We start from the raw sequence: 13126 nt of genomic DNA on the forward strand, positions 1-13126 counted from the left end.
GATCACCTGCACCACAAAGCAAAGTAGGTATTCAGTAGCCCCAGACTTTGAAAATTAGTAAAAGCCCATGTGCAGTTTCCACTTAAAGACAGTGCAAGTTCTTGTGGAAATCTCCTGTATGTACTGTACATGCTGTATTTCTCTCTTGATCTGAACATGCTCTTAGAAATATCTTTTCTGAGTCCTGCTGAAATCTGTCAGTTCCAGGCATGTTCATTTCTTTGAATGCAGTTTAAATACTTGGCTTCTTTTTCCCCCAGTTCGGAAGAGGTGAGACCTTGGGGCATTCCGTGACTGAGTTAATGGGAGCAGAGGCAAGCCTGCAGAACCTGAATGTACTCTTGCTCCTACCTCTGTAATGTTAACCCCTTCTAATGTTATCCAAATCATCTGCTGCTAGTCTCCCACCAGCAATACATTTGTATTTATTTATTGGGATATATTAACCACCTTCATGAAGACTAGTCAATAAACAGAGCAGTGGCCTAAGAACCAAGGGAGCCTTGTGATCTTGGGGAGGTCATTGAAGCCTTCATTGCCTCAGATATGACAGGGACAGGGAAATATCTACTATACCTAAATGTACACTGTTTTATTAGCTTTCAGGCAGTATATAAGAAAATGAATAAACAGAGAAAACCAATATAAATATCCACGTGGAAGAATAAATTCAATTAATGAGGGAAACTGGAAGACAGACAGGTTGAATCCTACTACAGATATACCACCAATTTTCCAGCACCCCAGCTCCAAACCCTTGCCAGATTAACCGTTTTGCTGAACCAATGGTGGTCACCTTTAGAACACACTCTAAGCCCTACACCTCTCCTCCTCCCTCCTCAACTGTATCTCTTTAAACCTGCTGCTTGCGCTGACCTTAGCTTTCCCTCTCCAATCTTCCAAGTCATGGGACCAGGAAGTCACAACAAAGGGAGAGCTGAGACCGGCACACACAGCAGATTTCAGATACTTCTTACCGCTGGATCATCCATTGCCAGAAAATCAGTTGGGTGCCTGTAATAGGAATCGGCCATTTAGAAGTCCAATTTCAATAAATCCTTAACACTTACTCAGAATCTCTATATGCTTTATGATATAGGATATGTTTCAATAAACATTGTTTTATTTTTAATTTCAATATACAGCTTTGTGCTTTTAAATCTGTGAAGTGCTCAGTCTGTATGTATTGGTAGGTCCTCTTCTGCTACCCCGCGGTTTGCTGTACCCCAGGGCTCTATCTACACCTCTTCCCTCAGTGCCCTGATCTCCTCCCATGGCTTCCAGTATTGCCTTTATGCTCATGACTCCCAGATCTACCTCTCTACACCTGAAATTTCACCTAAAGTCCAAGAAAGTCTCTGCTTGTTTGGCTGACATTGTTGCCCGGATGTCCTGCCATCATCTGAAACGAAATATGTCCAAGACTGAGCTGCTCCTCTTTCCTTGTAAACTCTCTGCTCCTTCTCCTTTCTCCATCTCTGTAAATAATACTGTCATTGTTCTATTCTCCTCTGCTCGCAACTTTGGAGTGGTCTTTGATTCTGACCTCTCATTTTCTACGCAGATCCAACAAGCTGCTAAGACCTGTCGCTTCAATATCACCAAAATTTGCCCCTTCCTCTCAGAGCACCCTACTCAGACCCTTGTCCAAGCTCTCGTAACCTCACACTTAGATTACTGCAATCTGCTCCTAACTGGTATCCCTCAGTGTTGCCTCTCCCCCTTGCAATCTGTGCAAACTCTGCTGCACGACTCATCTTCTACCAACCTCGCTACGCTCATGTCACCCCTCTCCTTAAGTCACTTCACTGGCTCCCTATCTGCCATCGTATACAGTTCAAGATCTTATTGCTGACCTTCTGCTGCCCCTCAATATCTCTCCTCGCTTCTCTCTCCTTATACACCTCCCAGACAACTCCGTTCCTCAGATAAGTCACTCTTAGCGTTACCCTTCTCCTCCACTGCCAATTCCAGACTTCGTTCCTTTCATCTAACTGCCCCCTATGCCTGGAATAAATTACCCGAGTTTGTCTGTGAAGCCCCTTCCCTTCCCTTGTTTAAAAGCAGACTGAAAACCTACCTTTTTGATATAACTTTCAATCCTTAACCCTACTCCTCTGCCCTCCAACCCAGCCTGCTGATTAACCATTCCCCTTAACTGTATCCATGACATCCTGTTTGTCTGTCTTGTCTGTTTAGATTGTAAGCTCTTTCGAACGGGGACTGTTTTCTTACTCTTTGTGACTCTGTACAGTGCTGCGTGAGTCTGGTAGCGCTATAGAAATAATTAATAGTAGTACCATTCCAACTGCATGCGAGCCACTGCTAGTTGTTACTGGGGACCATCATAACACTTCCATGACCCCTTACCCCCACATGGACAGTGAGTAGTACATATGACCAGGGCAATGAACTTATCTGCTTAGTTGCAGGCACTACGATGCCCCAGCCAAATATTTTAGATCTTATGTGATTTTTTTCAGCAGCTTTGCAGGTGGATAAATCTGTGTGAAGCATGCTGTATTGCTTGTGTGATGAATATGCTGCTTTAAACCCCTCTACTAAGCGTCATCAGGAGGGGTAACTTCCCATGCTGAAGCAGCATGAAACTCTCCCCAGGTTTTGTGCCTCTATGGTGATTTTCAGTTTGGTTTGTCAAGACATTTATATTATTACACATTTGTGTATTCAGTTTCTCGAATCCCTGAGGAAGGTGTGTTTTGCTGTTGGGTCCTCCATGACAAATGTGGACATTGTATTTTAAAGGATTAACTGAATAAAAGAAGTATCAAGAACACTGGACTGTTTGGGTTATCCGTTATTATATTAGAACATTCATATAGTATTGCATAGATATAATGTTAACAATAAAAATTATAACACAAATGAAAAACCATAATATGCACACATTAGAACAGTGTTTCTCAACTTCTTCAAGCCAACTACCCCCCCAAGTCACCCAAGCTCTGCCCCTGGCCCCATCCCATAATAATAGTATTAATTGTAATGCAATTTCTTCCATTCATTTTTCATATACACACAATATAATCTTATTTGAAATGTATATTAACCGGACAAATTCTGTTTTTATGTATTTTTTTTACTTATTTTATCAATGTTGCTATTTGTAAGCCGCCTAGTAATAGGCGGTTAAGAAATTTGTTAAATAAATAAATAATGGTAACCACAAAATTAAAAAAACACAAAATACTCTGTGCAGAGAAAATGTTAATTATTTATATTCTTTTTTTCCCCCCCAAAGAGGTCAAGGTAGATGGCTTTAAAATATGCAATGTCACCTTAGTAACAACTGTAGAAAAATAGACAAATATAGTGCAAAATATAGACAGCAGATATAAATTCTCAAAACTGATCCATTTCGATCACTAAATTGAAAATAAAATCATTTTTCCTACCTTTGTTGCCCTAGTGATTTCATGAGTCTCTGCTTGCACTTCCTTCTGAATGTGCATCCAATATTTCTTTCTTTCTGCCTTCTGCACACTTCCTCTCCTCCGGACCTCATTCCCTCCCCAACCAACATCTCTGTCTGTCCCTCCATGAGTCCAACTTTTCTTTATCTCTCCTCCACCCCTATTGGCAACATGTCTTCCTCTCTCTCTCACTGTCCATCTGTCTTTCTTTCATTCCCTCCCTTGCTGCAAAGGGAATTGGGAAAGAGAGAGAGAGAGAGAGATATCCAGGGTGCATCTCTCCCACCCCATCTCTCCTACCACCATCCAACATTTCTCCCTCTCTCATCTCCTAGATGATGTGTAGCATTTTTCACCACTGCCCACCAGCCCATACCCATTTCTCCCTCCATCACTATGTCCAACATTCCTACCCCCTTGCATCCCTTTCAATCTGTCCCTCTGTTCTCTCTCCACCACCATATCTAACATTTCTCCCTCTCATCCTTCTCTTCCCCATGCAACTCTACCTCACTAATCTCTGCACAATTTTCCTCTTTCTTCTTTCCCCATGTGCACTATCTCTTTCACTCTCACTCACATACTCATGTCCAAAAATTCTCCCTTTCTAATCACTCCCTCCTATATCCCAAGGTAGTGCCCCCTTCCTCCCTTCTGTATCCCATATTCATGCCCCCTCCCTTCTGTGTCCCGAGTTCATACCCCCATTCCTGCCATTGTCCCAAAATTGTGCCCCTTCCCAGTGGCGGACCTAGCATATGTGACACTTGGGGCCCATCATTTTTTGACCCCCCCCCCCATCTATATGAAAAATATGATTTTTAGTAACAATCCACATATCGCACAAGAGTGTACCTACGAAAAGGCAGCATCTTAAACACTGCAGTGAGCACTAGAACACCAACACATACATTGTAAAACTAAAGCCAGATCTTGTACAGTCAATTGATCCTGTACAGTCAATGCTATAAGAAAGCCATGTTCCTTTCATACACACAGACAGATACACCCTCGTCCAATATGGAATAATCACAAACTAAAAATAGAAATATGTAGACAAAAGTTAAACTGAACCGCCAAGAAATCAGACTCTGCATACAATGCAACACTACAACACCACAAAAACAGTAATACATGTCCTCTAATACTGTGCAAAATATAAAGACAATAGATGTAAATTTGAAAAAACTGATAAATAACAATCACCACTTTACAAATTAACAAATAAAAATAAAACAAATAATGAGAAATAAGAAAATACCATTTTATTGGACTAATCCCCGTAAGCTCAGTCCCCATCCCCGCAAACAACCTGATTCCATCCACACAAGCCTTGAATTGTTTTATATTGAACTTATTATATTAAAGTATAAAAAGAAACAATATTCTGTACAATTGTCAATTTATAAATCAGCGTCTTCTCCCCACTCTCTCTTCCCCATTTTCCTTCAGCGTCCTCAGCCCACTCTCTCTCCACTTTCCTTCAGCGCACGCACATAAAAACAAGCAAGTAATTTTATATCATTTTCATTCTATTCATTCATAGAAATTAAAGTCTATCACATAACAAAACATGATTTTACAAAAATAATTCCCTGCACAGTCAAGCCTACAAGGATTACTAGATGTCTTTCAGCAGCTCCCCTCCCTCCCTCCCCCTTCCCTTCGTGGCCAAGTCAAAATGATATACCAACAATAAAATTTTAAAAACACAAAACACACTGTACGCAGAGAAAATGTTAATTATCATTTATATTACACGGGTTTTCAAAGAGGTCAAGGCAGATGACTTTATGCAATGTCACCTCAGTAACAACTATACAAAATTAGACAAATATACCCCCTCCCTTTTTACTAAACTGCGATAGGGGTTTTTAGCGCAGGGAGCTACGCTGAATGCCCCCCACGCTGCTCTCAACGCTCATAGGCTCCCTGCACTAAAAACCGCTATTGCGGTTTAGTAAAAGGGGGCCATAGTGCAAAATATAGACAGCATATATAAATTCTCAAAACGGACACATTTTGATCACTAAATTGAAAATAAAATCATTTTTCCTACCTTTGTTTGGTAATTTCATCAGTCTCTGGTTGCACTTTATTCTTCTGACTGTGCATCCAATATTTCTTCCCTTCTTTCAGCCTCCTGTATGCTTCCTCTCATCCAGACCTCATTCCCTCCCCCAACTTTTTCTTTCTTTCATCCTGCCCCCTTCTTTCTTTCTCTCTCCATGCCCCCTTTCTTTCTGTATGTCTGTCTTTCTCTCTCTCTCTTCGTGCCCCATTTCTTTCTTTCTCTCTCCATACCCTCTTTCTTTCTCTCTGTCTTTCTCTCTCTCTCTCCGTGCCCCATTTTTTCTTTTTCTTTGTTTCACCCTGCCCCCTTTCTATCTGGCTCCCTGTCCCATCCCCCCGTTTCTTTCTTTCTCCCTCCCCTCCCATATGCCACCGCCATTGGGAAAATGCTGCCACCACCGCTGAGAAATAAGCTGCCACTGCCGCCATCGGGAACAGGCCGGCTCCGAGTTCGCCCTGCTTCTCTTCCCTGCGGGGCTGACCAACTCTCGCCGCCCGTCGTCAATTCTAACGTCAGAGAGGACATTCCGGACCAGCCAGGCAGCAATTGGTTGGCCCAGAACGTCCTATTTGACGTCAAAATTGACATCGGACAGCGAGAGTTGGTCAGCCCTACAGGGAAGAAAAGAAGGGAGAACTCGGGTGGATTGTTCACGATGACGGCAGTGGAAGCCTTTCCCCGGTGGCAGCCTATTCCCTGGTGGGTGGCCAGCTGTGCACCCGGGGTGGACCGCCCCCCCCCTGGCCTCCCCTTGGTATGCCACTGCCCCTCCCATGTCCCAATGTGCGCTTCCCCCCTTTCTCCCTTTGTCCCAGATCAGGTACCCTCTCTCCTTTACTTAATCGCTTCAGGGCCATACTTGCTTCCTTCAGAGCCATCCAGCTAGGCTGCTTCTTCAGCCTTCAGTGGCACTTGTTGCAGGGATGTCAGCTCTGACGTTGGAAAGAAGGCTTCCGGGTCAGCCACGTGTAGCATGAAAGAGCCACTGTTGACGCATTCCTGCAACAAGTGCCACTGAAGACAGGAAGGAACAACCCACCTGGAAGGAAGTAACTGGGATTCCCTGCTGACCTGGAAGGCTTCCCTCCTTTGTCAGCTCTGACATCAGAGGGAAGTCTTCTGGGTCGGGGTGGAGGGGGGGCGGGCAGGAAGGAGGGCATGGGATCCCCGATGGCAGCAGCGGTTTCAGTGGAATGGGTCGGGGAGGCAATAAGGAGGGCATGGAATCCTCAGTGGCGGCAGCCATTAAGGAAGAAGGGGGCAGGAGATTCATGCAGTACTTTGTACCCCCAACAAGCGGTTCACATACCCCTAAGGGTACGCATATCGCATGTTGGGAAACACTGCATTAGAGCATACAAATAACATAGATATGCTTATAATGTCAGTATGATACAATTAATCAACAATGGACAGTTGAAGGGACAAGTGCAGGGGGGAGGAGTATAAAAGAAGGGAGAGACAAATAATTGGCAGTATATTGTTATAAGACACAAACTTATGACATTTAAAATGTGTCCTGGTCCTGTAGATACACTGAAGGGCATGTAGAACAAAACTGTTTAATGCTGGTTGAACTGAAGATGCTTATCACCCTCTCCCCTCCCCTCCCTCAAGTGTTTCTCCCTTCCTGCTCTCTCTCCATCAGGTGCTTATGACTCTCTGCTCTCCTTTCCTCAGGTATTTGCCCTCTGCTCTTCTTGCATCAGGTGTTTATAACTCTCTTGTTCTTTTCCCCTTGCTCTCTTTGACTCAGATGCTTATAATACTCTGTTATCTTCTGCAGGTTTTTGTTGCTCTCTGCTCTCCCCATATCAGCTGCTGATAATTCTCTGCTTTCCTCTTCTTCAGGTGTTTGTCTCTGCTTTCTCCACATGAGAGCTAGACACATTTGTTTCAAGGAGGAACAAACACTTGAGGAAGGGGAGAGGAGACAGCTATAAGCATCTGATGTGAACCACAAGTGTTTGTTCCTCCCTGCAACAAATGCGTATAGCTCTCTCCTCTCTCCTTCCTCAGGTGTTTGTTTACCCTTTTTGTGTCACGCCTGCAGCACTTCCTGCTTCTTGCTCTAGAACATTCTAATATTCTGCTTTTGTTGTTAATTATTAATCATTTAATAAACACACCAGTCACTGAATGGTCCCAGTTGCTTTCTAATTATTTTTCTCTTTCTTGCTCTATAAATTGCCCTTCTAGGAACTGCAAATAAAGAAGTATTGCTAGGAAGAGAGTTATATGTATTTAAATTAGCATGTCTTATATTCAAGATATCTTCTGGTGCACCTCCATGCAATATGACAGATCTCATTCAAATTCAATTTGGAAGAATAATATTAAGATTACTAGTTTTTTAGCCTGTTACATTAACGGGTGCTAGAATATGTGTGTAGACTTAGGAATTTATTTATTTCTTTCTGTATGTCTGTCTTTCTTTCTTTCTGTCTCACTCCCTGACCCCTGTCTGTCTGTTTTTCTTTTTTGTCTCTCTCTCTCTCTGCTCCCTGTCTGTCTTCCCTTCTCCCTTCCTTGCTCCCTCCTGTCCATCAGTAGCGCTTCTTCTTTTCTTTTACCACCCCCCTGTCCAGCAGCACCCCTTCCTAGAGAAAGAATAAAATTGGTCTTTGCACCTTTCCCTTCACCTCCACAATTCTCAAAACAGGCCTTCCTCCTTCCCTTTCCAATCCCGATACAATTCCACTTATTATCTACTTCCCTCCTGCTGGCCAAGGAACTAATCCAACTCTCTCCTTCCTTCTTTCCCTCCTACTCCGGACTTTCTGATTTCCTGGATTTTTACCCTTTGCCTTCTCCCCGATGTTAATTCAAATTACTACCCTTCTCTGTTTTTGTCATGGCCCTCCCTCTCTCCTTAACTTCCCCCATTATTCGGGTGTGTTTCCTGATGCTGGAAGTCATGCGGGTGCTCATGTTTGTGCGGCTTAAGCTTGGCTCTGGCGGTGCTGCTGTCACTCTGGGCTCCATGCTGCTGAGGACTGGGCAGTGAGGACCGGTAGAAGTAGTAGTGTTGGGCCTGGTTGGGCTGGTGATCCTCCAAGGACGGCCACATTTCGAGACGACGGGTTCAGGGGCATAGACTGCATGGCTTGGGGCCCTCTCGTTCTCCTTACCTTGGAGAGGGTGAACAACCTGTCCTTATCTACTAAGTCTATTCCCTTCAGTACCTTAAATGTTTCGATCATGTCCCCTCTCAGTCTCCTCTTTTCAAGAGAGAAGAGGCCCAGTTTCTCTAATCTCTCACTGTATGGCAACTCCTCCAGCCCCTTTACCATTTTAGTCACTCTTCTCTGGACCCTTTTGAGTAGTACCGTGTCTTTCTTCATGTACGGCGACCAATGCTGGATGCAGTATTCCAGGTGAGGGCATACCATGGCCCGGTACAGCAGCATGAGAACCTTCTCCGATCTGTTCATGATCCCCTTCTTAATCATTCCTAGCATTGTGTTCGCCCTTATCGCCACTGCCACGCATTGCACGGATGGTTTTATCGATTTGTCAACCAGTCCCAAGTCTCTTTCCTGGGGGTCTCTCCAAGTACCGCCCCGGACATCCTGTATTCATGTATAAGATTTTTGTTACCGACATACATCACCTTACACTTATCCACGTTGAACCTCATCTGCCATTTCTTGAGCGGTCCATTTTATGAGCGTGTTTATGTCACGTTGCAGAAGTTCACAATCCTGCGTCTTCACTACTCTGAATAACTTTGTATCGTCTGCAAATTTAATCACCTCATTTGTTGGACCAATTTCTAGATTGTTTATAAATATGTTGAAGAGCACGGGTCCAAGCACCGAACCCTGCGGCACTCTACTGGTGACGCTTTTCCAGTCCAAGTATTGTCCATTTACTCTCACTCTCTGTTTCCTATCCGCCAGCCAATTTTTAATCCACGGGAGTATTTCACCCTCGATTCCATGGCTTGCAGTTTTTTGAAGTAGTCGTTCATGCGGAACATTGTCGATAGCCTTCTGAAAATCCAGATATACAATGTTGACTGGGTCACTTTTGTCTATCCGCCTGTTTACTCCCTCGAAGAAGTGTAGCAAGTTCGTCAAGCAAGATCTTCCTCTGCTGAAGCATGCTGGCTTGTCCTCATCAGATCGTGTCCGTCAAGGTGCTCAATGATGCAGTCCTTTATCAGCGCCTCTACCATCTTTCCCGGTACTGACTCACTGGTCTGTAGATTCCTGGATCACCCCTCGACCTTTCTTGAAGATCGGTGTAACATTCGCCACCTTCCAGTCTTCCGGAACCTTTCCCGATTTGATCAACATGTTGGCTTTCAGTTGAAGCAGTTCAGCTATAGTCCCTTTCAGCTCCTTGATTACCCTCAGATGGATGCCATCCAGATCTGGGGATTTAGCATTTTTAAGTCTATCAATCTGCCGGCATACCTCTTCTAGACTGACCATCAACTCTGTCAGTTTCCTGTCTTAGTTTCCTGCGTATAGCCTGTCGGCTTCCGGTATGTTGCATATATCCTCTTCGGTAAACAAAGACGCAAAAAATGTGTTCAGTTTGTCGGTGATGGCTTTGTCCTCCATTAGTACTCCCTTCATTCCTCAGTCATCCAACGGACCTACCACTTCCTTCGCGGGTCGTTTCTCCTTATTATATCGAAAGAACGGCTTGAAGTTTTTCGCCTCCTTAGCTATTTTTTCTTCGTAGTCTCTTTTGGCCCCTCTTACTACCTTATGGTACCTGCTTTGATGCTTTTTGTGCTTTTTCCAGTTATCGTCTGTTTTTGACCTTTCCCATTCCTTAAACGAAGTCTTCCTGTCCTTGATCGCTCCCTTCACCGCTACAGTGAGCCACGCCGGTTCCTTGTTCTTTTTCTTCTTGGATCCCTTGTTGATATGCAGTATATATAGATTTTGCTCCTCGGTGATTATGTCCTTAAAAAGGGACCATGCTTGCTCTAGCATCTTTACAATGCTTATCCTCTTCTTGATCTTTTTCCCCACCATGAGTCTTATCCCTTCATAATTCCCTTTTTGGAAGTTCAGCGCCGTGGCCGTCGTTCTGGATCAATGTTTCGTCCCCGTGTCCAGGTTGAAGCGGATCATATTATGATCACTGGTTCCCAACGTCCCCTCTACTTCTACACCTTGCGCTGGTCCACGTAGTCCATTTAGAACTAAGTACAGAATTGCGTTTCCTCTCGTATTTTTCTTGACAAGTTGTTCCAGGAAGCAATCGCCTATAGCATCCAGGAACTTGGTCTCCCTACTGCAGCTGGAAATTCCTAGGTTCTAGTCTATCCCCGGATAATTGAAGTCACCCATGATAACTGTATTGCCTCCTTTGCAGTTGCGTTTAATCTCGTCCGTCATTTCACCATCAATTTCTTCGGACTGCCCTGGGGGTTGGTAGTAGATGCCGATCTTCGTTTCCATTCCATTTGTTCCCGGAATTTTGGCCCATAGAGACTCTACCTTATTGTTTGATTCTGGCATGTTCTCTCTGGTAGACTCAATTCCCTCTTTGACGTATAGGGTAATACCCCCACCTTTTTGAGCCACTCTGTCTCTGCGGTATAGCTTGTATCCCGGTAGCACAGTGTTCCAGACATTTTCCTCATTCCACCATGTTTCCGTGATGCCGATGATGTCATGGTTATCTTTTTGTGCAGTATCCTCTGGGTATACTGTTTCCCGAACCACTGACTCTCGGTCAACTGACGGCTTTCCCCTTCTTCCTAGTTTAAAAACTTTTCAAGTTCTCACTTGATGTTGCTTGCAAGTAGCCTCGTTCCATCTCCTCTGAGGTGGAGTCCATCCTTCCTGTATAGCTTGCTCTTCCCCCAGAACGTTGTCCAGTTGCACACGAAGTGGAGTCCTTCTTCCTCACACCAGCGCCTCATCCACACATTGACTGCTTGCAGCTCCATCTGCCTCTTCTCATCGGCCCCAGGTACCGGCAGGATCTCTGAGAATGCTACCCTCAGCATTCTGGTCTTCAGCTTCCTTCCAAGCATCCGGAACTGCTCCTTCAGTCCTTCTCTGCTGTAGTTCCTGTTGCTCACGTTGTTTGTCCCCACATGGATCACCACCGCCGTATCTTCCTCTTCTACACTGTTGATGATCCTGTTGATGTGGTTCACTATATCTTCTATCTTGGCTCCTGGTAGGCAGGTCACCAGGCTGTTGACCTGTCTGATGATAGAGTCCCCCACAACAATCGCTGACCTCTCTATTTTCTCATGTCTCTCCAGCCACAGGTCTGTGTCCTCAGTGTATGTCCATCTCTCCAGCCATAGGTCAGTGTCTTCCTGTGGATGGAATTATTTTATGTGGATGATTTTAGTGTACCTTTGGAACTTTGATACTTTCAAATAAAGTCCATTTAGGAACATCGTCACTCCATAGAGTTTTTTTGGTTTTTTTTGGTTTTCCTGTGGGTTCCCCCCGCTGTTACCATGTCTCACTGCTGTGTCACCGATTTCTTCCTTGTGGTTGTCCTCAAGGTGGTCCTCCTTCACTGTAGAAGTATCTTTCCACTGGTGTTGGTGATTCTCCACGACCTCCCTGTTAGCCTCCTTGATGAACTTCTCTAACTCCCGGACTTCTTCCTCAATGGTTTCCTTTGTCTTGAAGTCTTCTGCCTCTCTGTCCTCCTCCTCCACTGCTCGAAGTGCTTCTAGTTCCTGTATTCTGCCTTCCAGGAGTCTAACTTATTTCTTCAGGCCCTCCAGTTCCCTGCATCGTGTGCATACATAAGACCGCCTCCCATAGGGGAGGTAGTCATACATATGGCAAAAGGTGCAGAAAACTGAGTAGCTCAACATCCTGCTTCTGTCTGCTGTCTCCATTGTTGTCCACTTGCCGGTCTGCTGTCTGAAGTGGCTTCTCCCTGTTTCCTTTTGTAGTGTCCTTGGTGTTAGTGTGAGGTCCCTACCCTTGCTTGCTTGTTGCTTGTGTGTCCTCTGTGTCTGCTGTGGTTGCTCTCTGCTACTACTGTGTTGTAAATCTACTGCTTGCCTGTCCTGTTGCCCTCGTGGTACTTGCCTGTGTGGGTGTCCTTCCTTAGCGCTTCTTCTTTGCAGTGATGTGTCCCTTCTTAAGGCCCTTTGCAAAGGCACTGTCGTTAAGGTGAGCGCCTTTAATTCTCACCTTCGACACATGCCGAATGGCTGAATGCCATTGGCTCCTCCCCTTTTAAGGAGGAGTTCCAGATTGGTGCTTCGCTGATATCAGGGGTGGGCGGAGCTACCTCTTGCTACTCCCCCTCACTCTCTCCTGCTTCTTCCGACTCTTCTTGTCTCTTGCCTCCCTACTCTCTCCTGCCTCCCGACTCTCTGCTCCTGTCTGCCTGCCCTGGATCTATGTGGAATGATCTTCTGCTCACGGTTGTATGAAAAGTGTAAAACTATCTAAATTGTTTGTATGAAAGTATTTTAAAACCACATAAATCTGTGTAAAACACTCCACTCTTAATGCAGATGCTTTAAGCTCCTTGAACAGGGGTGTTTAGATCAAGGCATTTTCAACTTTCTGCATGTACTTCTCCAGTAAAATTCTTCCCATAGTGAAGATCAGGCTTGAGGTGTAAAGAATGTGGTATGAGCAGGACTTGGGGGGGAGTAACTGGA

General features: G+C 44.7%; 1 protein-coding gene across 4 annotated transcripts in view; it reads left to right on the forward strand.

Moving 5' to 3' along the window:
* Positions 1-13126, forward strand: part of VWA5B2 (von Willebrand factor A domain containing 5B2) — a 125107-nt gene that overhangs the window by 26034 nt on the left and 85947 nt on the right. The window lies entirely within an intron of this gene.

This window comes from Geotrypetes seraphini, chromosome 9 (assembly GCF_902459505.1).
Source record: "Geotrypetes seraphini chromosome 9, aGeoSer1.1, whole genome shotgun sequence".
NCBI classification, from domain to species: Eukaryota; Metazoa; Chordata; class Amphibia; order Gymnophiona; family Dermophiidae; genus Geotrypetes; species Geotrypetes seraphini.